General features: G+C 47.7%; 16 non-coding genes across 16 annotated transcripts; 1 reads left to right on the top strand and 15 right to left on the bottom strand.

The window, feature by feature from the left end:
* The first annotated feature begins 2730 nt into the window (after positions 1-2730).
* On the top strand, positions 2731-2872 carry LOC138236043 (U4 spliceosomal RNA). Its single transcript, XR_011188444.1, has one exon. It is a non-coding gene; the product is annotated as a U4 spliceosomal RNA (small nuclear RNA).
* Positions 2873-4780: 1908 nt separating this feature from the next.
* Positions 4781-4944, bottom strand: LOC138236120 (U1 spliceosomal RNA). The gene has a single exon (XR_011188516.1). It is a non-coding gene; the product is annotated as a U1 spliceosomal RNA (small nuclear RNA).
* A 3323-nt stretch (positions 4945-8267) lies between these two features.
* trnar-ucg (transfer RNA arginine (anticodon UCG)) lies at positions 8268-8340 on the bottom strand. Its single transcript has one exon. It is a non-coding gene; the product is annotated as a tRNA-Arg (tRNA).
* Positions 8341-12664: 4324 nt separating this feature from the next.
* trnas-aga (transfer RNA serine (anticodon AGA)) lies at positions 12665-12746 on the bottom strand. The gene has a single exon. It is a non-coding gene; the product is annotated as a tRNA-Ser (tRNA).
* Positions 12747-15588: 2842 nt separating this feature from the next.
* Positions 15589-15670, bottom strand: trnas-gcu (transfer RNA serine (anticodon GCU)). The gene has a single exon. It is a non-coding gene; the product is annotated as a tRNA-Ser (tRNA).
* A 4826-nt stretch (positions 15671-20496) lies between these two features.
* On the bottom strand, positions 20497-20613 carry LOC138236092 (U5 spliceosomal RNA). The gene has a single exon (XR_011188492.1). It is a non-coding gene; the product is annotated as a U5 spliceosomal RNA (small nuclear RNA).
* A 1141-nt stretch (positions 20614-21754) lies between these two features.
* LOC138236069 (U5 spliceosomal RNA) lies at positions 21755-21871 on the bottom strand. The gene has a single exon (XR_011188469.1). It is a non-coding gene; the product is annotated as a U5 spliceosomal RNA (small nuclear RNA).
* Positions 21872-22262: 391 nt separating this feature from the next.
* On the bottom strand, positions 22263-22379 carry LOC138236084 (U5 spliceosomal RNA). The gene has a single exon (XR_011188484.1). It is a non-coding gene; the product is annotated as a U5 spliceosomal RNA (small nuclear RNA).
* A 391-nt stretch (positions 22380-22770) lies between these two features.
* On the bottom strand, positions 22771-22887 carry LOC138236052 (U5 spliceosomal RNA). Its single transcript, XR_011188452.1, has one exon. It is a non-coding gene; the product is annotated as a U5 spliceosomal RNA (small nuclear RNA).
* A 392-nt stretch (positions 22888-23279) lies between these two features.
* LOC138236086 (U5 spliceosomal RNA) lies at positions 23280-23396 on the bottom strand. The gene has a single exon (XR_011188486.1). It is a non-coding gene; the product is annotated as a U5 spliceosomal RNA (small nuclear RNA).
* A 391-nt stretch (positions 23397-23787) lies between these two features.
* LOC138236095 (U5 spliceosomal RNA) lies at positions 23788-23904 on the bottom strand. The gene has a single exon (XR_011188494.1). It is a non-coding gene; the product is annotated as a U5 spliceosomal RNA (small nuclear RNA).
* Positions 23905-24295: 391 nt separating this feature from the next.
* LOC138236106 (U5 spliceosomal RNA) lies at positions 24296-24411 on the bottom strand. The gene has a single exon (XR_011188505.1). It is a non-coding gene; the product is annotated as a U5 spliceosomal RNA (small nuclear RNA).
* A 391-nt stretch (positions 24412-24802) lies between these two features.
* LOC138236057 (U5 spliceosomal RNA) lies at positions 24803-24919 on the bottom strand. Its single transcript, XR_011188457.1, has one exon. It is a non-coding gene; the product is annotated as a U5 spliceosomal RNA (small nuclear RNA).
* Positions 24920-25310: 391 nt separating this feature from the next.
* LOC138236100 (U5 spliceosomal RNA) lies at positions 25311-25427 on the bottom strand. The gene has a single exon (XR_011188499.1). It is a non-coding gene; the product is annotated as a U5 spliceosomal RNA (small nuclear RNA).
* Positions 25428-25818: 391 nt separating this feature from the next.
* LOC138236067 (U5 spliceosomal RNA) lies at positions 25819-25935 on the bottom strand. Its single transcript, XR_011188467.1, has one exon. It is a non-coding gene; the product is annotated as a U5 spliceosomal RNA (small nuclear RNA).
* A 391-nt stretch (positions 25936-26326) lies between these two features.
* Positions 26327-26443, bottom strand: LOC138236082 (U5 spliceosomal RNA). Its single transcript, XR_011188482.1, has one exon. It is a non-coding gene; the product is annotated as a U5 spliceosomal RNA (small nuclear RNA).
* Positions 26444-26481: the final 38 nt, after the last annotated feature.

Raw genomic sequence — 26481 nt, 5'->3', positions numbered from 1 at the left:
AAAAAAAAAGATTTTAAGGAAAAAAATGATGTCTTCTGTGCCAGGTGCCTGCAAGGGGAGAAAGCTAGAATCCTACCCAGGCTCCTGGAGCTCTGTCCTGGCTAAAGGAGGGTGAATCCATCCCCTTCAAAGCTCCATGAAAAAATGATATTTTTAAATTTGAAAAAAAACATTATAGAACAACATCTCTTGGTCCACAGAGTGCAAAAATCCAACTTTGAAGAAAATCCATTGACTGATCCCCGAATTCTGAAGTTTCTTCGCATGATATAGGGCTTGCAACCACTTTCTGGAAAATGATAAAAATGCCAAAAATGAAAAAAAAGTTATCAATTCTAGAGCCTAAGAGGAAAACAAGACAAATGTATATCTCCAAAAAATGTTATGTGCTTCAGAAGAGCCCAGGAAAGTTTTTTGCATACATGAAACCACGCCCGTTTGCACGTAAGCAGACATGGTTGCACACACGACTGCAAGAAAGCACGCGTGCATGCGAAGTCATCCTGTTGAGCATTTGAGAAGCCGCACCACGCCGCACTTGAAATAGCTCTTACATTAGTGGTAGACGCAGGAATCGCCTTTTTATTTACGCTCTTACCAACGCGATGGAAAGCAAAACAAAGCAAAGCAGAGCAAAACAAAACGAACAAACGAAAACCCTCACGTCCAGCACTTGCATATAACGCCGTTACGTGCACCCCCAACATTCTTCTTTGCGCATCTGTGAAAGGTAAACTCTTGAGCAAACTCTGAACCAGCTCTAAGGAAACTAATCCGATTAGACGTTACTTTGACTCATCTTTTTACGCTCAGTGCTGGATTACTCAAACTCCAGCTAGGGTTAGGGTTAGCATTCCCACGCTACTTAGACACTTTGTTTACGCTCAGTGCTGGATTTTGGGAACTTCAGGACGAGTGGGAATTTTCTCCTATCTGTCCATTCTGTTTTGTTTTGGAGAGTCTTGGCTGCCTATGTTGTACAGTGCAGCGTGAAGGAAACATTTTCCAAAACTGTGTCGGCTCAAAAGTTGTAAGAAAACCTCTCCAGCTGCTTTAACTCTCTTCATTTTTGTCATTTAATGTGACACTCGATGTATAACTGGAGCCTCACATATGCAAATGGTGAGGCTCCAGTTCGATACCCAGTTCAACACCACTTTACAGTAAATGACAAAAGCATGGCAGACTGTGCCGGACCGGCAGATAACTCTTGTCTGTCGGCACTATGTGGCAGCGTTGCACGACAACTCATCTCACCACGGAAAGGAACCTAACAGCTTTGGTAAAAGAGGAGGAAAGGACCTGGCCCGTACGAGGCTCAAACCCACGACCGTGGCGTTATTAGCACCACGATCTAACCAACTGAGCTAACCGGCCTCACAACAGTGGCCCTCTCTGTGCTGCAAAAAATCGAACTCAGGGAATTTCTTTTGTCCTCCTTTGAATAGAAAGCCGTGTAATTCAGTGTACGGGCTTTCTCGTGCAGTTTCATGGTTCTTGTAACCCAAATCCTACACTGGCCTGAAGTGCCCCCCCATTTCACAGCATTTTTCAGCTGATTTAAAATGTACCTAAAGGAGAAGCATTATTGAAGACCATCAATTACCAAGAGCTTTTGTCAAAGGTTTTGGTGGTCATTTTTAATGACCACAGTGCGCTGTGACCTCGGTTTTACATCTCATCCAAAAGACAGCACCCTTTTACAACACAGCTTCTCCGTCACTATATTGGGACATTGGGACCCGCACAGACCTCAGGGTGAGCACCCCCCCACTGGCACCATTAACACCGCTTCCAGCTGGAAGCTTTGTTTTTCCCTGTAGCTCACCCTCATCCAGGTACTGACCTGGCTAACACCTGCTTAGCTTCAGTGGGTTTTCAGTTGCAAGTTGCAAGGGGATGCAAGTGATGGAGCCGCTCGCTGCAATAGCCACTGCATTGGCCGGGAATCGAACCCCAGCCTCCCGCATAGCGGGCGAGAATTCTACCACTGAACCACCAATGCCCAATGCCAGTACCTTCAAAAAAGACGCTTTTTTGGTGCTCTGTTCAAAAAGCATCGACATCTGCTTCCAGCTGCAAAATGCCATCCCCGGAAGCTGAAGAATTTATTTATTTAGACACCGCTCAGAATCCCCTGTAAGATTATCCCTCAATTCCGTTGTGCAGTGCTTTACCTCGTTCAAAAGGCATCTCTTTCCTAGTCACATTCCAAGGCTCATCGAACCCGTGCTGTTTCCTCCAGCGGTATAGTATTGCAGTAAGACAGCACGATGCCTGCAAGACTATGTCACGCTAAACGCCACAGATAGTGTTTGTCCGTTCGTGTCAGTCCTGCAGCCATGGGAAGTGGGACACAAACATGCTGCAATGCTTTCAGGACGTTAGGATTTGTTTATGCAACATCCGAGAAGAGTACTTGTGGCTTGAATGTGAACTGTACGTGCCCGCCCCCTTTCCTCTGCAGTGCATGAGTTCCTCCTGGCATGCCCTTCGTCATTGTTCTGTCATCTTGTATTTAAAGGGTTGTATTTCTGCTGCTGAAAATAAGCAACGGTTTTCTCACAACGCCCTTTGTTCCTGACGGAGCCCTTGTCTGTCATGAAATTCTTCAAAACCTCAAGCTAGAAGAAGAAGAAGACGACAAATATGAAGCATTATAGCAACGACATGCCATGAGACGATCGATAACGATTTCCATAGGATCCCCGCGGTTGCCTGGCAACCGTCAGCTTTGCGCATTGGCAGTATCATAGCCTGTGAGGTTTAGCCGAGGCGCGATTTTTGCTAGTTGAAAACTTTTCCCAATACCCCGCTTCCGCCGGTTTGCAATACAATCGGCGAAATCAATTTTTGACAGTCTCGTCAGAGACTGAGCAAGGTGTTTAAAGACAGATTTTGTCATAGTGACATAATGGTAGAAAGAAACGAGCTTCCCAGTGGGCAAAAGCCGTATAATATACGTCTATTAAACGCATACCTTAGACATCTAAATGTGGTCTGCAATTCATCTAGAATGAAATTCTAATATACGTCTACTGTTATACGTCAATTATACGTCTATGATTAGATGTTCATTATACGTAAATGGTTGGAGTTCTATTATACGGATAAATTCAGAGGACTATTATACATATATGGTAGGTGTTACAGATAACTTTAGAGGACTATTATACGTATATGGGTAGAGGTCTATTATACATCAAAGATAGGTTTTACAGGTGTAGAAACTAGTAAATCAAGCCAATGATTAGGTTTAGAAATTTATTCTGAAAATACACATTCACACCTGAAACATATGTATTTCAAATTATACATTGTATACAATCAATCAACAATCAACATATGGGCAATAATCATAAAAAACACAACTAGTCTTAAACTTCAGCTTCAAATTCTGGTAACATGGCAATATACAGTATAGTAACGACAAACACAAACTAATTACATTAACACACTAACTCAAAACCACATTTTGATTCAAATATACATTTTAAAATGTACAACTTCTATATTTCCAAGAAAAAAAAATATTACAATGGAAGTTAAGACGATTTTTGTCCACTATTTGCAAACCCTGTCTAATTGTCCTAACAGTTAGAACCAAAAACCTATTATTTTCAGTGTCCAGATCTCCTGGCCCCCTGCCTTGCATATGCATTCTTCAAGTAACACATGGCGTGCTCCTTTATTTCTTTTTCTGTTGATGTAGGGTGGGACTTCAGCACCGCAGCTAGGAGAAAATTATATAATATTACTTCCCAAATAAATGATGATTAATATCTTCTTTAGTATAATCTAAAAAATGAATGGTTTACTGAGCTCAAAGCTGAAATAAATGTATAAAATTTGGCTTGCATCATAGCAGTTGAGCAATAAAGTCTGTCCTAATTAAAGAGTACCCAAAGTTTGAAAGTACAACATAGAATAAGAAAAGAGAAACGGCAAAACGATTTTGTGTCATCTTCCCCATTCACACTATTTTTATGTGCCATTTTTTGCTTATTCACGTACTATTTTAATCAAAATAATATTAAGAAAGATCTGTATGTATTCAGATAGTATTATTATTGTTCATACTTGCTCGTCAAAAGAGGATTGCTGAGATATTTGCGGATATACTTCTACGTTTGAAAAACGTGACCAACGAATACTAGCAATGCATTGTGGTATATAACCGGAAAATATGCTGGGTTGAATATTTTCTCAATGTATGCGTTTATTAATGTTGTCGATATTATGGTTGAAATTTAACATTGATAATACATTGCGGCTATGTGCCCCCTGCTATGAGGTATGCTATGTGCCCCCTGCTATCCTCTAAATCTGCAAATGAAGATGAGTCGATAAACCACTCGTTTTTCGTATAACTAGACATATATTCATTTGTTACCGATTTCATTCATTGAGCACGGATACAATAGAGGTACAGCCATTCACTGTTTGACATGTCTGCACTGGTACAGAACCGAGCAATCAGAAAACGGGTGAAACTGTCTTTAGACTCAGCATACAGTACCGAGGCCCCCCATGACCAAATAAAGGCTAACCTCGATAATCAGCCTAAAGAACGCAGACTACAGCAAAACGACTGACTTTGAAAAGGGAATGAACGTCCAGAAAGAGTAGTGGAACTAGCTTGAGATGCTTCTCCGGACCCCTAACTAAAAGCCAGCGAGAACCAGCAGCGGCGTCCACTCCTGTCGAACCGGGATCCTTCCGCAGCCACGCAGCTCGTGGTGTCCTAACCCTCCCGTATCTGATTTTGGACCAAGCACATCAGGGGAGAGCGCGAACGCAGTCCCCCACTACCAGAAATTATGCAGTCGAGATTCCCACATTTGGGGAATTCGCAGGGGTCAGCACAGCCGGAGTGCAATGGCCAAGCCTCGCCCTGGGTGAACCTCCTTCTTGATCAAGGTATCTCCCCTGCCAGGTAAGTATGAGTTAAACAGGCCCCTGCAAGCGGCCCGCACCCACAGCACAAATCGCGCAGTCTAGGCCACCTCCTCGCCCCGCACGCCACCGCCTCCTGCTGGGCCCACTCTTTCACACACTCACACGCCACACTAACACTCAAAAGTGTGGGCAAAACGAGAAAACGAGCGCGCCGTTTCCTACACATCTGCAGTCGCCGTTGCGCATTCGCAGCATGTCCCGGGATGCAATTCGGCCTCATTTGCATAACTCCAGACCGGCAGATCGCCACGCAAGCTCGCGACGTGCGCCTGCCACACACCGAACAAACCTTTTCAGCAATTTCCAAAAAACGGGCCTGCTCGCCTGCCCACAAGGCTCCGTCTCTTACCTGCTCTCCAGAGCCTGCTGCCTTCTGTGCTTTTCTCTCGGCACCGCTGCAGTGCACACAACTCCTGCAGCGGGAGGGGGGGAGAAAGTTCCCGCGCTCCGCCGCAGGGAAGGCTCGCTCCGTGCGCACACGTCCTTTCGATGCCAGTCCAACAAGTGCTCCGCATTAGCTGCGTCGGGGCTCCGGCGTGTCGCACCTCACCTCACCTCGCACTGCCCCCTCCTTGAATGTCTGCCGCTGGGCATGCCCCGCTCTCCTCCGCCTTATCTTATCGCGTGTGAGCACCGACAATGGCCACAATGCCGGGGAATGGCACCTGTAAAGTGTTAATTGGGGCACAGGAACAGCCCGTCTCGTCTCGGGGGGGCCGCCTTCAGAGACAATACAGCAAACACAGCGGGGCGGGGGAAGAAGACGACACCACACATGCGGGTACATTCAGCTCCGGCGGGATCGAGACATTTGTCGGTCTTTTCAAGTGCCGAGAGCCGAGCAATCCTTCACTTGTATCGTTTCTCCCCGGTGACTAGATCTGGCCCTGCGACTCTCGACTGGGCTCACCCCCGGGGCAGCCCAGCAGGTGTGAGCCTGGCCGGCACCCGGATGGGAGATTCCACCCCGGAAAAGCTCCGGTTGCTGCTGCTCCTGCAAGAGGTGTGACTGGGACCAGTAGGGAGCGCTCACCCTGCGGGCTGTGTGGCTCTCTTACGCCCCAGCCTCCTGATGGCAACACTCTGCTGCACAAACAGGCGCCGTCCTTCGGGATAATTGAAAAGTTCGGGTCATAGCCGATACAGTGCGTGCTAATTAGAACAGCAACGCTGAGCTCTCAGCACCGTACTGAGCCCAGGTGTTTTTCTAAAGCTGTCAGGTGCAGTTCATTTACAGTACGCCCCGTGTCTCAACGGTAGGACGGAGTCAAATACTGCCTCGACACGCAACAGCATTATAATAAACCGCAGGACTTGAGGGCTGTTCTCTTTCAATGTTCCAAGGCATTCGTAAGAGCGTAGGTCAAGGGCCATTCGTGCATCTCCTGTAACTCGAGTAAAAATGCTATTCAAAGTGCAGTGACTGAAATCGTCGTCCACATGTCTCCGTTGTTGATTTTTTTCTGTCTAAGAAAGTTCTATTTTCATGTCCGAACGGGGAGACTTTATCATTCCAACTTGAAGCCACCCTTAAGTACTCTGAGGTGTGTGTCTGCTTACACGTATGGCGTAAAAGGTTTCTTAAACGGAGAGCGAACTTGAAAAAAGTTGCCGCCGCCTCGCACTCCCTGTTCGATTGTAGCAAGAAGCCAACAGCTGGCGTATTTACTGTAATCGTGGCCGAGTGGTTAAGGCAACAAACTTGAAATCTGTTTGGGTCTCCCTGCGCAGGTTCAAATCCTGCCGACTACGGTGTCCTTTGCATTTGCTCTCGTGCGTGCATGAAAAAGGACCAGCGCTGTTTTGTTTTCGCTGGGACCTTTAACACTCTAAATCGCCTAGACCCACTGCCTTGGAAATCGATTGTTCAGCACCCACGAGTGACGCTTTGCAGCTGGACGCAGATAACGATGCTTTTCTGCAACGAGCTTTCCAGCTGAATTTTCTCGGCAGCTCCATACTGAACCTGTTCTCCATTGCAACATAGCGGAGGCTCGTCACGTCTATAGCAAGGCTGTGTAGGACCGCATACGCCACAGTGACTTGTACACAGACCACATGAAAGGCAAGCAAAATACACTTTTAAAATTCCAAAGACTCACAAGGTCAGAGGAACAGCGATGACCTGAACAGATCTGTTACAGAAGTCTAGGTTGACCTTTTTAGAGCTGTAATTGCATTTTTGTTTAATAGAAGATCAAATCTACTCGCATGTACCAGCACCTTACAGTTTATTGATGTTAATTCTATTTAAGTAATAAGATTGCTAACGATGTTGGACTTTAGCCAGTGTTTTTTAGAACAAATTGCTTACTCTTCTGTAAGGAATACGCAGTACGTGCCTTTGTCAGTCATTGCTCACCATACCTGTAACTTTCTTATCTAACTCACTTCCTCAAATGGTGAAGGTCCACAAACATAAATGAAAAAAAAACCCTTGTTGTAGATGAGGTGCACAAAAAAGCAGCCCCTGATAGTGTATAACACATTTATACTATTGCAGAGACACATGTAACATATATATATACTGTATATATATATGAAACAGAAATACAAACAGAAACAGGAATCGCTTACTCACCTGGAGAATCTCTGTAGGAATATCTAGCATTTATCAATGGAAATAAAAGCTGCTTTAATACAGTGCATGTTCAAACTCAAAACCTCAGCTGCTGTTCTTGTTTGTTTTGGGACAAATTGCAACTGAGCATCGCATGAGCCGGTACGTACCCTTATCTGTTAGGGAATTTCAAGGGAGGAGTTAGATCAGAATGGGTAGGCTGCAAAACAACAAGTAAAGATTTATTCCAAGATGAAACGTTGTGGCGGTTTTCTTATCTTTTCAGCATGGACTAAACTTTTACGTGTTCCTTATATGCTATATATGTATATATTAGAACCAATGTCGTTCTTAAAAACTAACATGAAATTGTCAGGGACATTCAGCTATATACAAAGACGAGACAGACAAAGTAATAATTCTATATTAACGTGGCCTACATATTGACGCAATGATCGAACTAACTGACATGTTCTGATTCAGATCCCCTGCAGTTCATGCCAATTAGAACAATAGCAATGCTGAGTCCTCCCCACCCTACTGAGCACAAATTCAGCTGCTCTCCAGTTCTGTTCTGCATGTTTTTTCATTGCAATTGAGCTCGGAGCTGGAGATGATCTCCATACAGTTCTGTGTTAACTAGCCCGCACTTGCGTGCTAATTTACGGGTTGTGGCAAATGCTTTTCTATAGTTCATATACATGACGGCAACCTGTTACCGAGGAACCTGAGAGGTTTAAAAGCCTCACGAGCCAGGAAGGACTCGAACCTACAATCTTCTGATGCGAAGTCAGACGCGTTATCCATTACGCCACTGGCCCATAGAACATGCGCTTACACTCCACCACAGAGAGCTCTACACTGCTACCAGTAGTACACTTCCCCATCTAAATTTTCACAGCAAGAAACTTGTGTTTCCTACTATTTTTATCAGGTTTAAAATATCATCTCCTTAAAACAGAAAAAGTGTTGATGTGTCGTGCTGAAATTCCGATTGATTTTGAATTCAAAGAAAAAAGGTTTTCTTCCAAAACACCGTGAAATTCTAACATCTTGCAGACAATAGGTGTATTCCATGTTGAAAAGAGAAGAAAGAAAACCATGGAACCTTTTACAGGTGTGAGGCTTCTTCAGGTGTGAGAAGACCTCATGGCCGAAACGTTGTGTTTCCTTTCTTCTCTTTTCAGCATGCAATAAACCTATTACTTGTTCCTTTGCAGCCGAGGCATGGTGACGTAGCTACCCAGCTGAACATCTTGCAGACTCTACAGTACTTCTCTCCTGTAGAAGTAAAGCAGGGCTTGCTGGGTGAGCTTTTGCTCCGGTAAATTAGGTCACGTGTCATGTTAAATCACTTCTTCTAAACACAACATTTGCTGGTGCTAGCTTTCCCCATGAAAAGAGACATTTCCCTTACAGTACATGACATATCGTTTTTTTTTTCTATCAATAAGTATAGAAATAAAACAAAAGAAAAAATGTTGTCGCCAAAGAATGCAGCTCTGTCGCCTTGGGGAGGTGTCAAGGGCATTGAGCTCCATGAGAAGTGTCAAATAAATGCCATTTCTCATCATTTCTCTTGGCGTCAGTTCTGCTATTAAATGGGAAAGAGACAACGGGCTCAGAGATTATGTTAAGTGCACACCGAGCGCAGATGTGTCCAAGTGTCTGTAAAAGTGCGGTGCTCCCTAGTGGCTTAAAGTGCCTGCCTAGTAAGCAGGCGATCCTGGGTCTGAATACCAGCTGTGCCTCTCTCCGTGTCTTGTTGTGCCAAATGTATCATTTCAGACAAACATGTACAGCTTTGTTCAGTTTAATGCAAGAATGCATTTCCTTTCTGGAATAACTTGTTTCTGAAGAAATCCATACATTTTGTGAAAGATGAAATCAATTTCTTGGTTGTCAGTGAAAAAATATTGCTGGCTACAAGAAGCGCAAACGATTGTTTTCTTTGACCATAAACCTGCAAATGTAGGGAGCACGAGCGGCCGTCAGTCTCTGTGGAGCAATCGGTTAGTGCATTTGGCTGTTAACTGAAAGGTTGGTGGTTCAAGCCCCTCTGGTATGGGTGTCTCAGTTTTTCCAATGTAAACATCATCACCATCGCTAAAGAAGATGGCGCAGAAGGCTCCACAGCCAAAACGTTGTGCTTCTTTTTTTCTCTTTTCAGCATGGAGTAAACCTTTGCTTTATCCTTTGCAGCCTAAGCATGCTGATGCAGCTACCTTTCTCTTAACGCGCCTCAATCATTATTCACCAAAAAGATCAGCAGAATAAGTCGCCTTTGTGGTGATGTCACTCCTCTGCTTCACAAATGTCCTTAGTGACGGGCCATTTCTTTCTGCCATTTTTTTTCCGGAGCGGTTATTGATTGCTCCATCATTTCCCTCTTACTTTCCATCACTAGATTGAAAAAAAAAACAGAAACAGGCTGACAGGACGACAATCAAATTGCAAAAACTCATCAAAGCACTCGATAGAGTATTGGAATCCACAAGTAGCTACGAGCAACTTTGTCTTGGCTTGCATGAATGTCGGAAAATGTCAAAAAGAAAAAGATGGTGGCTTTTTCATATTCGTTCTTTTATTTTTAGCTCGTTGGCTCTTCTGTCCATTGTCCTCCTGCCTGGCTCTTGACCTGTGACTGTTTGAACGCACACAGTAGACTTTCATGCGGGGGATTTGTCCTGAGCCTCTGTGAAAGACCCACCCACCCCCATAAATAACTGCTCTAGAAACACATGAATGCAAAACTAAACCACAGCTTAAAGAGGAGCTTGTCATGACCGCCAGGCAGTTAAGACCAACTCTTAAGCGATCTAATCAGCACCAGCAGTGGGTGATTATTAACAAACCCTGCCGCACGAGTTAACCCACCTGCACACACTCCACCGTGCGGTACACAGTGCTATTTTTACCATCTTTACCTGCTTCCCGCTGCTCGGTATTGAGTCTATGCCTTGAGAGCTCTACCTGGCGTTTTTTCCATTACCTCGTTTATTCTGGATATTGGACTCCCCTTCTGCCTTTTTGACTTTGGACCTCGCCTCTCACCTCGGACTGTTTGCCACCAGTGTTCTCCCTGGATTACGACTTACCTTACGCCTCTTGACCACGAAACAAAGCAAAGCAGAGCAAAACAAAACGGAAAAACGAAAACCCTCACATCCCGCACTTGCATATAACGCCGTTACGTGCCCAAGCGGTATTGTACGTCATCCTAGCACTGCACCCCGGGGCGTACGGTATATGGGAACGAGCACACGCCACGAATCGTCTCGAATCACTCCCTACAGCTGTAAGGTGCCTTGAAGCGTGCACCCCCAACTTTCTTCTTTGCCCATCTGTGAAAGGTAAACTCTTGAGCAAACTCTGAACCAGCTCTAAGGAAACTAACCCAATTTAGACGTTACTTTGACTCATCTTTTTACGCTCAGTGCTGGATTGCTCAAACTCCAGCTAGGGTTAGGGTTAGCATTCCCACGCTACTTAGACGCTTTGTTTACGCTCAGTGCTGGATTATGGGAACTTCAGGACGAGTGGGTATTTTCTCCTATCTGTCAATTCTGTTTTGTTTTGGAGACTCTTGGCTGCCTATGTTGTACAGTGCAGCGTGAAGGAAACATTTTCCAAAACTGTGTCAGCTCAAAAGTTGTAAGAAAACCTCTCCAGCTACTTTAACTCTCTTCATTTTTGTCATTTAATGTGACACTCGATGTATAACTGTATAACATCAGTTATTCTGTGCGATTGATTCTCATTTTATTCTAAACTCGCCCGCCCAGGGACGCCATTAAATGTAGAGGTTTGATGGGTTTACTGAGACAATTATTAATTGTAGCAATAAACACGAGGTTGTTCGTTGGGGCTTTTAGAAAATCAATTGTCAGATCAACTAACAACGCACACACATATGCAAATGGTGAGACTCCAGTTCGACACCCAGTTCGACACCACTTTACAGTATCTGACAAAAGGATGGCAGACTGTGCCAGACCGGCAGATAACTTCCGCTTATTTTTACCATATTAAACATTGGAAATCCAACCACCTGCATTTGTGACACTTGATTTTGGCTCCACCTACAGTAAGACACTCTTAAATCTTCAAACACTTTTCTCTTCTCCCGCAACACTCTTGTCTGTCGGCACTATGTGGCAGCGTTGCATGACAACCCCTCTCACCACGGAAAGGAACCTAACAGCTTTGGTAAGAGAGGAGAAAAGGACCTGGCCCGTACGGGGCTCAAACCCGTGACCTTGGTGTTATTAGCATCACGCTCTAACCAACTGAGCTAACTGGCCTCACGACAGTGCTCCTCTCTGTGCTGCAAAAAATCGAACTCAGGGAATTTCTTTTTTCCTCCTTTGAATAGAAAGCCGTGTAATTCAGTGTACGGGCTTTCTCGTGCAGTTTCATGGTTCTTGTAACCCAAATCCTACACTGGCCTGAAGTGCCCCCCCATTTCACAGCATTTTTCAGCTGATTTAAAATGTACCTAAAGGAGAAGCATTATTGAAGACCATCAATTACCAAGAGCTTTTGTCAAAGGTTTTGGTGGTCATTTTGAATGACCACAGAGCGCTGTGACCTCGGTTTTACATCTCAACCAAAAGACAGCGCCCTTTTACAACACAGCATCTCCGTCACTATACTGGGGCATTGGGACCGGCACAGACCTCAGGGTGAGCGCCCCCCCGCCGGCACCATTAACACCGCTTGCAGCTGGAAGCTTTGTTTTTCCCTGTAGCTCACCCTCATCCGGGTACTGACCTGGCTCACACCTGCTTAGCTTCAGTGGGTTTTCAGTTGCGAGTTGCAAGGGAATGCAAGTGATGGAGCCGCTCCCTGCAAAAGCCACTGCATTGGCCGGGAATCGAACCCAAGCCTCCCACATGGCAGGCGAGAATTCTACCACTGAACCACCAATGCTCAGTGCCTGGACCTTCAAAAAAGACGCTTTTTTGGTGCTCTGTGGAAAACGCGTCGACATCTGCTTCCAGCTGCAAAATGCCATTCGCGGACGCTGAAGAACTTATTTCCAAGGCAGTGGGTACAAGCGATTGGGCGTTTTAAAACCACCAGGAACAGCAAAGAGGCGCGCTTCTTTGCTTGCGCCGAAACACACCGACTGGAGGCAGACAACGTAGTCGGCAGGATTCGAACCTGCGCGGGGAGACCCCAATGGATTTCTAGTCCATCGCCTTAACTACTCGGCCACGACTACAGCAAGCCCCACCGCCGCTGCGTTCTTGCTACAATCTTACCTGGATCGCGAGGCGCCGGCGAAAGCCTATTTCAAAGTCGTTCTCCGTTTCAAAAAAACATTTCCAAAATACAAGCCTTGCAGACAGACACGCCTCAGAGGACTTAAGGGTGGCTTCATGTCGGAATGATAAAGTCTCCCCGTCCGGACATGAAAATACCACTTTGTTACACAAAAAAAGAATCAACAACAGAGAAATGCCCACAAGCATTTGAAAAGCCGCACCACGTCGCACTTGAAATAGCTCTTACATTAGTGGTAGACGCAGGAATCGCCTTTTTATTTACGCTCTTACCAACGCGATGGAAAGCAAAACAAAGCAAAGCAGAGCAAAACAAAACGAACAAACGAAAACCCTGCATATAACGCCGTTACGTGCCCAAGCGGTATTGTACGTCATCCTAGTACTGCACCCCGGTGCATACGGTATATGGGAACCAGCACACGCCACGAATCGTCTCGAATCACACCCTACAGCTGTAAGGCGCCTTGAAGCTTGCACCCCCAACATTCTTCTTTGCGCATCTGTGAAAGGTAAACTCTTGAGCAAACTCTGAACCAGCTCTAAGGAAACTAATCCGATTAGACGTTACTTTGACTCATCTTTTTACGCTCAGTGCTGGATTGCTCAAACTCCAGCTAGGGTTAGGGTTAGCATTCCCACGCTACTTAGACACTTTGTTTACGCTCAGTGCTGGATTTTGGGAACTTCAGGACGAATGGGAATTTTCTCCTATCTGTCAATTCTGTTTTGTTTTGGGGACTCTTGGCTGCCTATGTTGTACAGTGCAGCGTGAAGGAAACATTTTCCAAAACTGTGTCAGCTCAAAAGTTGTAAGAAAACCTCTCCAGCTGCTTTAACTCTCTTCATTTTTGTCATTTAATGTGACACTCGATATATAACTGGAGCCTCACATATGCAAATGGTGAGGCTCCAGTTCGACACCCAGTTCGACACCACTTTACAGTATATGACAAAAGCATGGCAGACTGTGCCGGACCGGCAGATAACTTCCGCTTATTTTTACCATATTAAACATTGGAAATCCTCCCACTTGCATTTGTGACACTTGATTTTGGCTCCACCTAAGACACTCTTAAATCTTCAAACACTTTTCTCTTCTCCCGCAACACACTTGTCTGTCGGCACTATGTGGCAGCGTTGCATGACAACCCCTCTCACCACGGAAAGGAACCTAACAGCTTTGGTAAGAGAGTAGAATTACCTGAAGAACTGCTTTCCATGGAAGCAGGACCAAGCGATGTAGCATTTTTATAGTACCAGGAAAGGAGAAACTGCACTTCGCCTTTGCCGCACAGGCACAAGGCAACGTGCGGCAGACGCCATAGTCGGCAGGATTCGAACCTGAGCGGGGAGTCCCCAATGGATTTCAAGTCTATCGCCTTAACTACTCGGCCACAACTACAGCGAGCTCGCCGCCGCCGCATTCCTCCTATAATCTAACACGGAGTGCGAGGTGGCTGCAGAAACTTTTTTTAAGTCGCTCTCCGTTAAAAAAAAAAAACCTTTCACAAGATACATGCCGGCAGACAGACACGCCTCAGAGGGTTTAAGGCTGGCTTCACGTTCAAATGATAAAGTCTCCCCGTCCTGATGTCAAAATGCAACTTTGGCAGACAGAAAAAACATCAACAAACCAAAAATGTGGACAAGGATTTTACAAGCTGCACCACACTGCACTTTCAAAAGCATTTACATTCGTGTTAGACGGAGGAATTGTCTTTGTTTTGCGCGTTTACGAACGCCATGGAAAACGAAACAAAACAAAAGCCCTCAGCTCCTGCACGTGATTATAATGCCGTTACGTGTTGAAGCAGGAATTTACGTCATCCTACCACTGCAACACGGGGAATAGAGGGAAATGAAAACACGCTACGAATCGTCTCAATCACTCCCTAGAGTCGTAAGGCACATTGAAGGGTGCACCCCCATCATTAATCGTTGGGCCTCTGTGAAAGGAAAGCTGTTGAGCAGTCTTTGAAACAGCTCGGATGAAACACTTGATTGCTTCCATGTGCATCTGGAGCCCACTTCTTATTTTCACTTCACGCCGCCCCAAACCATTTCTAAAACAGGAGATTCGCGTTTGGGAATGCGCCCTGCCCTACAAATAAAACAGGTCTACGGGTCTGAAACCTGCTCCACGGAAAACAGTTCTGTTGCGCTTTTGATCAAAGGGAGATTCTCTGTTCTTACTTTTTGATGACATAACACCCAAAGGGGCCTCTTTGGAGCTGGATTCCAACCAGCATCCTAAAGTTTCTTGGCGGTATCCTTTACAGTCCTCTGTTCGGTCGACAAGGAACAGAAGGGGGCAGCTTTCCTCACACATACAGTGCAATGTACTGTAGTGTTCCCCTTCATTGAATTCGCAGTTCTGCATCAGACCTCTAACTCGTTTCCTTAGCTTGGATTTAAGCCACGAAGCAGGCTTCTACTGTATAAACGTCTAGAGGAATCACAAACTATTTGAGAGGCCATCATCCCAGGGGGAACTGACAAAGTCTATCCCTTTGATCTATCCCTAAACACCTAGCGCAGTCTCTCGAGAGACTGTCAAAAATCGCTTTCTCCGTTTGTGCTGCAAGTAAGTGAAAACGCAGTCTCAAACCAGAGCCACTTGGCAGCAGCGGCACGTAAATACTGTTACTGCCACTGCTCGATACCGACGTTAGCCTACTATACCATGTTCAGCCACCGCTAGAAAATGCACGGCTCTAGTACTGGAGCAAACAAAAGGAGGGCCAACATCGAACGGGCACACGTGTCAGACATAGAGAGCGACGAGAATGGGATTCGAACCCATGCGTGCAGAGCACAACGGATTAGCAGTCCATCGCCTTAACCACTCGGCCACCTCGTCGACGAAACTGGGCTGTCCAGACATGGGTTGGCGCGCTAAAGATGATCTTTTTCTTTTTTTTCCCTCGTACTCGAGGGTCCTTTTCCTGTTCCACATGCGATTTCAACATTTTCCTTGGGAGATGTCAAGCCAGCAAGCCACTGCTGTGGTTCAGTGGCCAGTGTGGAGTTCAGTGGCCCTGTTGTACACAGAAAGCACATTGAGCTCCTTGGACATGAAAAGTTCCAGATAAAAGCCATTTGTCATCCTTTCTCTTGGTGTCGATGTTGCTATTGTATGTAAAGGTGGCAACTTGCTCAGCGAGCAGGCGGAGCACACACCGAATGCAGATGTGTCTGAGTGGTGTGTCCAAGTGGCTGCAAAAGGACAACACTCCCAGGGCGCCGTGGCTTAGTTGGTTAAAGTGCTTGTCTCCTTAAACAGGAGATGCTGGGTCCGAATCCCAGTGGTGCCTTCTTTGTTCTGTCTTCTCGAACTGAACTGGTCCTTACAGACAACCGCCTACCGCTAGACTTAATTAAATGCAAGTATTCATTTCCTGTCTTTAACGCGACTTGTTTTTCTTAAAATGGATGCAACTTGCAAAACATGAAATACAAACCTCGCTAATCAGCGCTCGAGGCTGGCAAAAAAAAAAGAAGTCAGCAATGTTTTTTTCTTTAACCTTAAGCCTGCTAATGGAGAAGAACCTAGTCGCCATATCACATACATCCGTTTCAACGATAAGAAGGTAACAACTATCCTCACTCCAGAGTAAATCTCACGTTTAGGGCATATTTTTTTCCACTTTACCATGAGTCGGGCTCAGCTGCACAGAGGCGAGAGCAGAGCAATGAGGTCACGGGGACAGGGGAGTCACACGCTGGCGGTTTGAACACGCGGAAGATCACTGAGAGATCCACAGTATGTGGACCCTCCGTGCGCCATCATTCCACACTCCAGACTCTGAATCCTGCCATCCGAGTTAAGATCTCGGCGGAACCTGAGGCGCAGTTCTTTCTTAAAACGTAATCTGGTGAGCATTTCTAGAATCGTACTTGTATAGATGCAGCCTTTAATGTGTTGCTAGGTTAAAATTTATGACTTCTTGAACTTCAGTAGGCAACTGCCCTCTTGATTTCGGATTTAATTTCTTTATTACAGGGGCGCTTTTATGATGACAGAGTCATGTTCAGGTACTTTGCTTGATGGAGGAAGCTCATTTCGGACTCTGTGATCTGCTCACCTGGAAAGGTCTGCTGTACTACTACAAGAGAGAAGTAGAGTGTGGAGGAAGGGACAATTTTATGATGCTTTGGAAGGTAATGTTTTTTTTTCTTTGAAATCGAAATGAATCAGAATATCAGTGCAAAAGACAAACTTTTGGTTTGGTTTAAAGAGATATGGTTTTAAAACAGACAAAATGTAGAAAACAGGTGTTTCTCACTTTTGGAAAAGAATGGACCAGGGGTAATATTTTACTAGTTGCAGTGCTAAGCTCACTGGGTTACAGTCCTGTAGTGTCACACCAGGGCCAGTGGTGCAATGGATAATGTGTCTGACTATGGATTAGGAGTTTGGAGGTTCGACTCCTGCCTGGCGCTGGTTGTTTTTAAACACATCAGCCTACTCCCTAAGTGCCTGTCGTAAGAGGCGACTAAAAGGGTTGTGTCAGGAAGGGCATCTGACGTAAAACCATCTTGCCAAAACCATGGTTGCAAAGAACACAAACCACATACCGGATCGGCCGGGGCCCGGGTTAACAACGTCCGCCATTAGTGCTGTGTCCCAACAGGGTACTAATGGAAATTATGCTACTGTGGGGAAAACTGTAGAGTGGGGGCTACAGAAAAGAAACAAGGTGAAGGGGCCTGGAAGGAATGTTAAGTCAATGAGAGTGGGGAGTTGGAATGTTGGCACCATGACAGGGAGAGGGAGAGAATTGGTTGAAACTATGGCAAGGAGAAAAGTGGAGATCTTGTGTGTGCAAGTAACCAAGTGGAAAGGAAACAGCTCAAGACACCTAGGAGAGGGATACATGATTCTATATGCTGGAAAGAGTACCAAAATGAATGGAGTGGGTGTGATAGTGTGCAAAGACCTAGCAGACAAGATAGTGAGGGTGGTTAGACACTCAGACAGGATTATCAATGTACAGGTGGCTTTTGAGAGTGGGTTATGGAATATCATCTCTGTATATGCACCACAGGTAGGAAGACCACAGGAGGAAAAGGAGAGCTTTTTGGAAGATCTCGAAGAAGTGATTAGCAGAATCCCAGGAAATGAAATGGTGGTAATTGGAGGAGACTTCAATGCACATTTAGGAGAGAAATGCCCAGATTATCCAGATGAACATGGTCAGAGAGGGCTAGGAGAGAGAAATGAAGAAGGAGGAAGGCTACTAGAGACACTCCAAGCTCTTGAATTGTTTGCAGTGAACACAGGGTTCACGAAGAATTATGAGCAAAAGGTGACATACAGGAGTGGAGGCCATGATACCCAAATAGATTACATATTAGTGAGAAGAATTGATAGAGCGAAAGTCCAAGATGCTAAAGTCCTGCCCTATGAGGCTGTTACCAGACAACACAGGCTACTGGTGATGGACATCACAATATTGAAGGAGCGAAGAATAAGGCAGAGGAAACACCCAGCACGAACAAAAGTGTGGAAACTGAGAGAAAACAAAGTAGATTTCAACAGGCTGGTGAAAGAAATGAAAAACAACACAGAGGAAACAGAGGAGCCTTCAGTTGAAGAAGAGTGGACTGAGATGAGCCACATCCTAGAAGAGGCTGCTACCAGGGTTTGTGGAAAGACAAGAGGAGGCAGACCGAGGGAAAATGAAGAGTGGTGGTGGGATATGGAAGTTCAGGAAACACTGAAGGAAAAGAAAAAAGCATACAAGGCACTGAAAGATGGCACTGGAGAATTACAAGAATATAAGAGACTAAAGAAGGTAGCAAAAAGAAGTGTAGCAAGAGCAAAGGAAAGAGCCTGGAAAGAATGGAATGAGAAACTTGAAACAAAGGAAGGAGAGGACCAAATCTACAAGATTGCTAAACATAGAGCGAGACAGAAAAAAGATATTATCCGGGTGGCGGGACTCAAGGATGGAGAAGGCAGAGTCTTGATTAAAGAAGAACAGATCAAGCAAAGATGGCTGGAGTACTTCAAAAATCTGTTAAATGTAGAAAATGAGAGGGAGAACCTAGTGGAGGCAGACGTAGTGTGTGGACCAATCCAAGAAATTTCAGTAAAGGAAGTGACAGAAGCTATCAAAGAGATGAAAGTGGGCAAAGCAACTGGACCATCAGGAATAGCAGCAGAACACTTTAAGAACCTCGATGAAGAGGGGATTCAGTGGCTGACGAGATTGCTAAACAATATTGCAAAGGAAGAGAGAATTCCAGAAGAATGGACAAAAAGCAGTATGGTTACCATCTACAAGGAGAAAGGAGACCCAATGGAGTGTTAAAACTATAGAGGAATAAAACTTCTGGAACATGGATTGAAAATCCTGGAAAAAATTCTGGACAAGAGACTCAGGAAGATAATCAGGATCCACAACTCACAATTTGGATTCTCAGTGGGGAAAAGCACAACAGATGCCATTTTTGTGATGAGACAGTTACAGGAGAAGACACTAGAGAAAGGGAAAAAGCTGTATGTGGCCTTTCTGGACTTGGAGAAGGCATATGACCGTGTGCCCAGAGAGGTGGTGTATTGGTGCTTGAGGAAGAAAGGAGTACCAGAAAGCATGGTGAAGTTAGTTCAAGCAACCTATAGAGATGCAACTACGAAGATGATAACACAACAGGGAGAGACAAAAGAGTTTGAAATCACAGTTGGAGTACACCAAGGATCAGCACTAAGTTCTTTCCTTTTCATAAACATTATTGACACACTGACAGAGGAGGTAAGAACAGAAGTGCCTTGGGAACTCATCTTTGCTGATGATGTGGCACTGATGGCAGACTCAGAAGTAGAACTACGGGAGAAAGTGTTCAAATGGCAGAGGAGTCTGGAAAAGGGTGGACTGAAAATGAATGCACAAAAATCTGAAATAATGGTAATGGAGAGAAGAGGAGATACTATGACCAATGTTGAGGAGACAAATGGAGGAAAACTGAAACAAGTTGATGACTTTAAATACCTTGGATCAAAACTGGTAAAGGGAGGAGAAACACTGGAGGCAGTAAAACAAAGAGTGAAAGCTGGATGGAACAAGTGGAGAGAGATAACTGGAATAATCTGTGACAGGAAAATTCCCAGAAAGTTAAAGTGCAAAATGTACAAGACTGTGATTAGACCTGTACTACTATATGGAGCTGAATGCTTGGCAGTTGGAAAGAGGGAAGAGAACTTGATGAGAAGAACTGAAATGAGGATGTTGAGATGGATTCTGCAGATTTCAATGAAGGATAAGATCAGAAATGAAGAAATCCGTAGACAATGTAGGGTGGTGGATGTGGTTGAGAAGATGCGAGAGGCGAGGTTACGGTGGTATGGACATATCATGAGGAGGGACTTTGAGGAAGTAACAAAGAGGGTAATGGAATTTGAGGTGGAAGGTAACAATGGAAGAGGCAGGCCTAGAAAGAGATGGATAGATTGTGTGAGAAAAGATATGGAGGTATGTGAAGTGAGTGAGGAAGATGTGCTCGACAGAGACAAATGGAGAAGAGCAACCAAAGCAGCTGACCCCAGGACAGTCTGGGACTAAGGCTGTGAAAAAGAAGAAGAAGAAGAAGAAGAGCCTACTCCCTAAGTAGCCTGTGCTACTTACTGCATTGTAAGAGCGATTGTGAGCGGTTTTGTTTTCTCTCTTTGACCAGCCCAGCTGCGCCCCACCCGAAGGCAGGGAAGCACAAAAATTGTATGGAACTCATTCATGCTCCTCTCCATGGAAATCTTTAGTAAAAGGCAAAAGATTTGTACGAGATGAAGAGAAACCAGAGTGCGTGGCTGGACAGCTGCAGGAGCCCAGGCCGCCTTCAAGTCCTCTGCCCTGCCAGTCGTGGTTGTCAATGCACCTGGCCTTACAAACGAGCCAGTGGCTCTCAGCTTACCTGGCAGGGGAGATACCTTGATCAGCCTGTAGTTGGATTGTTTTCTTGTTTTGTGGAAGCAGTGTTTGTTTTGCAGTTTGAGATGGCAACCTTTGGATCCCGCAAGAATGCTGTACGTTTTGAGCTTTTGGATGACCTCTTCATGGATCGTATGCAGTTCAGCAGAAAAGTGTTACAGAAGGAACTTGGCTTTGAACCTCGGCACTTGGATTTCATCTTCGCTCTCCCAGGTCAGAAAGAATTTGAGGTTGTTTTTGCTACCTATTCTCTGTTTGAACAATGTGTGGATGTGTTTGAGGCAAAAAGAGGGAAAGTTCCTGCCCTTGAGAAGATCAACTTGCAGCCTCTGACACAGAGAGAGAGGAAAACGGTGCATGTTGTTATGTTCTCGGAAATGGCAAAGACGGAGGACATTCACACCTGGCTTAAGCAGTACTGCACCGTCCACCATGGAACTGAGGTTAGAGATGTTGACGGTATAAAAACAGGAGCAAGGAAATTCGAGGTTCGCTTGCTACCGGACAATGTAAATGGAGGCTTAAGGCACCTGCCCTCTACAATCCAGCTGGGCGCCTGCAATGGCTATGTTTTTTATGTGGGACAACCAAAGGTGTGTCGGCGCTGTGGTGCTGTGGGACACAGTGGGTGGGTGCTGTGCAGGAGCCCAGGCCGCCTTCAAGGCCTCTGCCCTGCCGGTCGTGGTTGGCAATACACCTGGCCTTACAAACGAGCCAGTGGGGCCCGTTCAGCTCCGGGCTCATCGCCTGCGGCTCACGGCTTGCGAGCGTGCCCAATCCGTGCGATAACTCGGAAAACACCCGGCCACACTGTGCCGGAAACGACGCACTCTGGGAAGCCCCTATGCAAAGCGAGGTCCCAAGATCCCCTGCGGCCGGACACTTCCCGCCCCCCAAAGAAAAGAGCGCCAATCAGACGGCCGGAGACCGAGGACTCGCGGAGCAGACTGCCACAATCGCCATAACAAGACCGATTGCGAGCGTTTTTGTTTTCTCTCTTTGACCAGCCAGGCTGCGCCCCACCCGAAGGCAGGGAAGCACAAAAATTGCATGGAACTCGTTCATGCTTCTCTCCACGGAAATCTTTAGTAAAAGGCGAAAGATTTGTACGAGATGAAGAGAAACCAGAGTGCGTGGCTGCACAGCTGCAGGAGCCCAGGCCACCTTCAAAGCCTCTGCCCTGCCGGTCGTGGTTGGCAATACACCTGGCCTTACAAACGAGCCAGTGGGGCCCGTTCAGCTCCGGGCTCATCGCCTGCGGCTCACGGCTTGCGAGCGTGCCGAATCCGTGCGATAACTCGGAAAACACCCGGTCACACTGTGCCGGAAACGACGCACTCTGGGAAGCCGCTATGCAAAGCGAGGTCCCAAGATCCCCTGCGGCCGGACACTTCCCACCCTCCAAAGAAAAGAGCGCCAATCAGACGGCCGGAGACCGTGGACTCGCGGAGCAGACTGCCACAATCGCCATAACAAGACCGATTGCGGGCGTTTTTGTTTTCTCTCTTTGACCAGCCAGGCTGCGCCCCACCCAAAGGCAGGGAAGCACAAAAATTGCATGGAACGCATTCATGCTCCTCTCCACGGAAATCTTTAGTAAAAGGCGAAAGATTTGTACGAGATGAAGAGAAACCAGAGTGCGTGGCTGCACAGCTGCAGGAGCCCAGGCCGCCTTCAAAGCCTCTGCGCTGCCGGTCGTGGTTGGCAATGCACCTGGCCTTACAAACTAGCCAGTGGGGCCCGTTCAGCTCCGGGCTCATCGCCTGCGGCTCACGGCTTGCGAGCGTGACCAATCCGTGCGATAACTCGGAAAACACCCGGCCACACTGTGCCGGAAACGACGCACTCTGGGAAGCCGCTATGCAAAGCGAGGTCCCAAGATCCCCTGCAGCCGGACACTTCCCAACCCCCAAAAAAAAGAGCGCCAATCAGACGGCCGGAGACCGAGGACTCGCGGAGCAGACTGCCACAATCGCCATAACAAGACCGATTGCGAGCGTTTTTGTTTTCTCTCTTTGACCAGCCAGGCTGCGCCCCACCCAAAGGCAGGGAAGCACAAAAATTGCATGGAACTCATTCATGCTCCTCTCCACGGAAATCTTTAGTAAAAGGCGAAAGATTTGTACGAGATGAAGAGAAACCAGAGTGCGTGGCTGCACAGCTGCAGGAGCCCAGGCCGCCTTCAAGGCCTCTGCCCTGCCGGTCGTGGTTGGCAATACACCTGGCCTTACAAACGAGCCAGTGGGGCCCGTTCAGCTCCGGGCTCATCGCCTGCGGCTCACGGCTTGCGAGCGTGCCAAATCCGTGCGATAACTCGGAAAACACCCGGCCACACTGTGCCGGAAACGACGCACTCTGGGAAGCCGCTATGCAAAGCGAGGTCCCAAGATCCCCTGCGGCCGGACACTTCCCGCCCCCCAAAAGAAAAGAGAGCCAATCAGACGGCCGGAGACCGTGGACTCGCGGAGCAGACTGCCACAATCGCCATAACAAGACCGATTGCGGGCATTTTTGTTTTCTCTCTTTGACCAGCCAGGCTGCGCCCCACCCAAAGGCAGGGAAGCACAAAAATTGCATGGAACGCATTCATGCTCCTCTCCACGGAAATCTTTAGTAAAAGGCAAAAGATTTGTACGAGATGAAGAGAAACCAGAGTGCGTGGCTGCACAGCTGCAGGAGCCCAGGCCGCCTTCAAAGCCTCTGCGCTGCCGGTCGTGGTTGGCAATGCACCTGGCCTTACAAACTAGCCAGTGGGGCCCGTTCAGCTCCAGGCTCATCGCCTGCGGCTCACGGCTTGCGAGCGTGACCAATCCGTGCGATAACTCGGAAAACACCCGGCCGCACTGTGCCGGAAACGACGCACTCTGGGAAGCCGCTATGCAAAGCGAGGTCCCAAGATCCCCTGCGGCCGGACACTTCCCAACCCCCAAAGAAAAGAGCGCCAATCAGACGGCCGGAGACCGTGGACTCGCGGAGCAGACTGCCACAATCGCCATAACAAGACCGATTGCGAGCGTTTTTGTTTTCTCTCTTTGACCAGCCAGGCTGCGCCCCACCCGAAGGCAGGGAAGCACAAAAATTGCATGGAACGCATTCATGCTCCTCTCCACGGAAATCTTTAGTAAAAGGCGAAAGATTTGTACGTGATGAAGAGAAACCAGAGTGCGTGGCTGCACAGCTGCAGGAGTCCAGGCCACCTTCAAAGCCTCTGCGCTGCCGGTCGTGGTTGGCAATGCACCTGGCCTTACAAACTAGCCAGTGGGGCCCGTTCAGCTCCGGGCTCATCGCCTGCGGCTCACGGCTTGCGAGCGTGACCAATCCGTGCGATAACTCGGAAAACACCCGGCCACACTGTGCCGGAAATGACGCACTCTGGGAAGCCGCTATGCAAAGCGAGGTCCCAAGATCCCCTGCGGCCGGACACTTCCCAACCCCCAAAGAAAAGAGCGCCAATCAGACGGCCGGAGACCGAGGACTCGCGGAGCAGACTGCCACAATCGCCATAACAAGACCGATTGCGAGCGTTTTTGTTTTCTCTCTTTGACCAGCCAGGCTGCGCCCCACCCGAAGGCAGGGAAGCACAAAAATTGCATGGAACTCGTTCATGCTCCTCTCCACGGAAATCTTTAGTAAAGGCGAAAGATTTGTACGAGATGAAGAGAAACCAGAGTGCGTGGCTGCACAGCTTCAGGAGCCCAGGCCACCTTCAAAGCCTCTGCCCTGCCGGTCGTGGTTGGCAATACACCTGGCCTTACAAACGAGCCAGTGGGGCCCGTTCAGCTCCGGGCTCATCGCCTGCGGCTCACGGCTTGCGAGCGTGCCGAATCCGTGCGATAACTCGGAAAACACCCGGCCACACTGTGCCGGAAATGACGCACTCTGGGAAGCCGCTATGCAAAGCGAGGTCCCAAGATCCCCTGCGGCCGGACACTTCCCGCCCCCCAAAGAAAAGAGCGCCAATCAGACGGCCGGAGACCGAGGACTCGCGGAGCAGACTGCCACAATCGCCATAACAAGACCGATTGCGAGCGTTTTTGTTTTCTCTCTTTGACCAGCCAGGCTGCGCCCCACCCGAAGGCAGGGAAGCACAAAAATTGCATGGAACTCATTCATGCTCCTCTCCACGGAAATCTTTAGTAAAAGGCGAAAGATTTGTACGAGATGAAGAGAAACCAGAGTGCGTGGCTGCACAGCTGCAGGAGCCCAGGCCGCCTTCAAGGCCTCTGCCCTGCCGGTCGTGGTTGGCAATACACCTGGCCTTACAAACGAGCCAGTGGGGCCCGTTCAGCTCCGGGCTCATCGCCTGCGGCTCACGGCTTGCGAGCGTGCCCAATCCGTGCGATAACTCGGAAAACACCCGGCCACACTGTGCCGGAAACGACGCACTCTGGGAAGCCGCTATGCAAAGCGAGGTCCCAAGATCCCCTGCGGCCGGACACTTCCCGCCCCCCAAAGAAAAGAGCGCAAATCAGACGGCCGGAGACCGTGGACTCGCGGAGCAGACTGCCACAATCGCCATAACAAGACCGATTGCGGGCGTTTTTGTTTTCTCTCTTTGACCAGCCAGGCTGCGCCCCACCCGAAGGCAGGGAAGCACAAAAATTGCATGGAACGCATTCATGCCCCTCTCCACGGAAATCTTTAGTAAAAGGCGAAAGATTTGTACGAGATGAAGAGAAACCAGAGTGCGTGGCTGCACAGCTGCAGGAGCCCAGGCCGCCTTCAAAGCCTCTGCGCTGCCGGTCGTGGTTGGCAATGCACCTGGCCTTACAAACTAGCCAGTGGGGCCCGTTCAGCTCCCGGCTCATCGCCTGCGGCTCACGGCTTGCGAGCGTGACCAATCCGTGCGATAACTCGGAAAACACCCGGCCACACTGTGCCGGAAACGACGCACTCTGGGAAGCCGCTATGCAAAGCGAGGTCCCAAGATCCCCTGCGGCTGGACACTTCCCAACCCCCAAAGAAAAGAGCGCCAATCAGACGGCCGGAGACCGAGGACTCGCGGAGCAGACTGCCACAATCGCCATAACAAAACCGATTGCGAGCGTTTTTGTTTTCTCTCTTTGACCAGCCAGGCTGCGCCCCACCCAAAGGCAGGGAAGCACAAAAATTGCATGGAACTCGTTCATGCTCCTCTCCACGGAAATCTTTAGTAAAAGGCGAAAGATTTGTACGAGATGAAGAGAAACCAGAGTGCGTGGCTACACAGCTGCAGGAGCCCAGGCCACCTTCAAAGCCTCTGCCCTGCCGGTCGTGGTTGGCAATACACCTGGCCTTACAAACGAGCCAGTGGGGCCCGTTCAGCTCCGGGCTCATCGCCTGCGGCTCACGGCTTGCGATCGTGCCGAATCCGTGCGATAACTCGGAAAACACCCGGCCACACTGTGCCGGAAATGACGCACTCTGGGAAGCCGCTATGCAAAGCGAGGTCCCAAGATCCCCTGCGGCCGGACACTTCCCGCCCCCCAAAGAAAAGAGCGCCAATCAGACGGCCGGAGACCGTGGACTCGCGGAGCAGACTGCCACAATCGCCATAACAAGACCGATTGCGGGCGTTTTTGTTTTCTCTCTTTGACCAGCCAGGCTGCGCCCCACCCGAAGGCAGGGAAGCACAAAAATTGCATGGAACGCATTCATGCTCCTCTCCACGGAAATCTTTAGTAAAAGGCGAAAGATTTGTACGAGATGAAGAGAAACCAGAGTGTGTGGCTGCACAGCTGCAGGAGCCCAGGCCGCCTTCAAA

The sequence above is a fragment of the Lepisosteus oculatus genome, unplaced genomic scaffold (genome assembly GCF_040954835.1).
Source record: "Lepisosteus oculatus isolate fLepOcu1 unplaced genomic scaffold, fLepOcu1.hap2 HAP2_SCAFFOLD_87, whole genome shotgun sequence".
In the NCBI taxonomy this organism is placed as follows: Eukaryota; Metazoa; Chordata; class Actinopteri; order Semionotiformes; family Lepisosteidae; genus Lepisosteus; species Lepisosteus oculatus.
The sequence above is the reverse complement of the archived record's forward strand: the minus strand, read 5'-3'. Positions and strand labels throughout refer to the sequence as shown.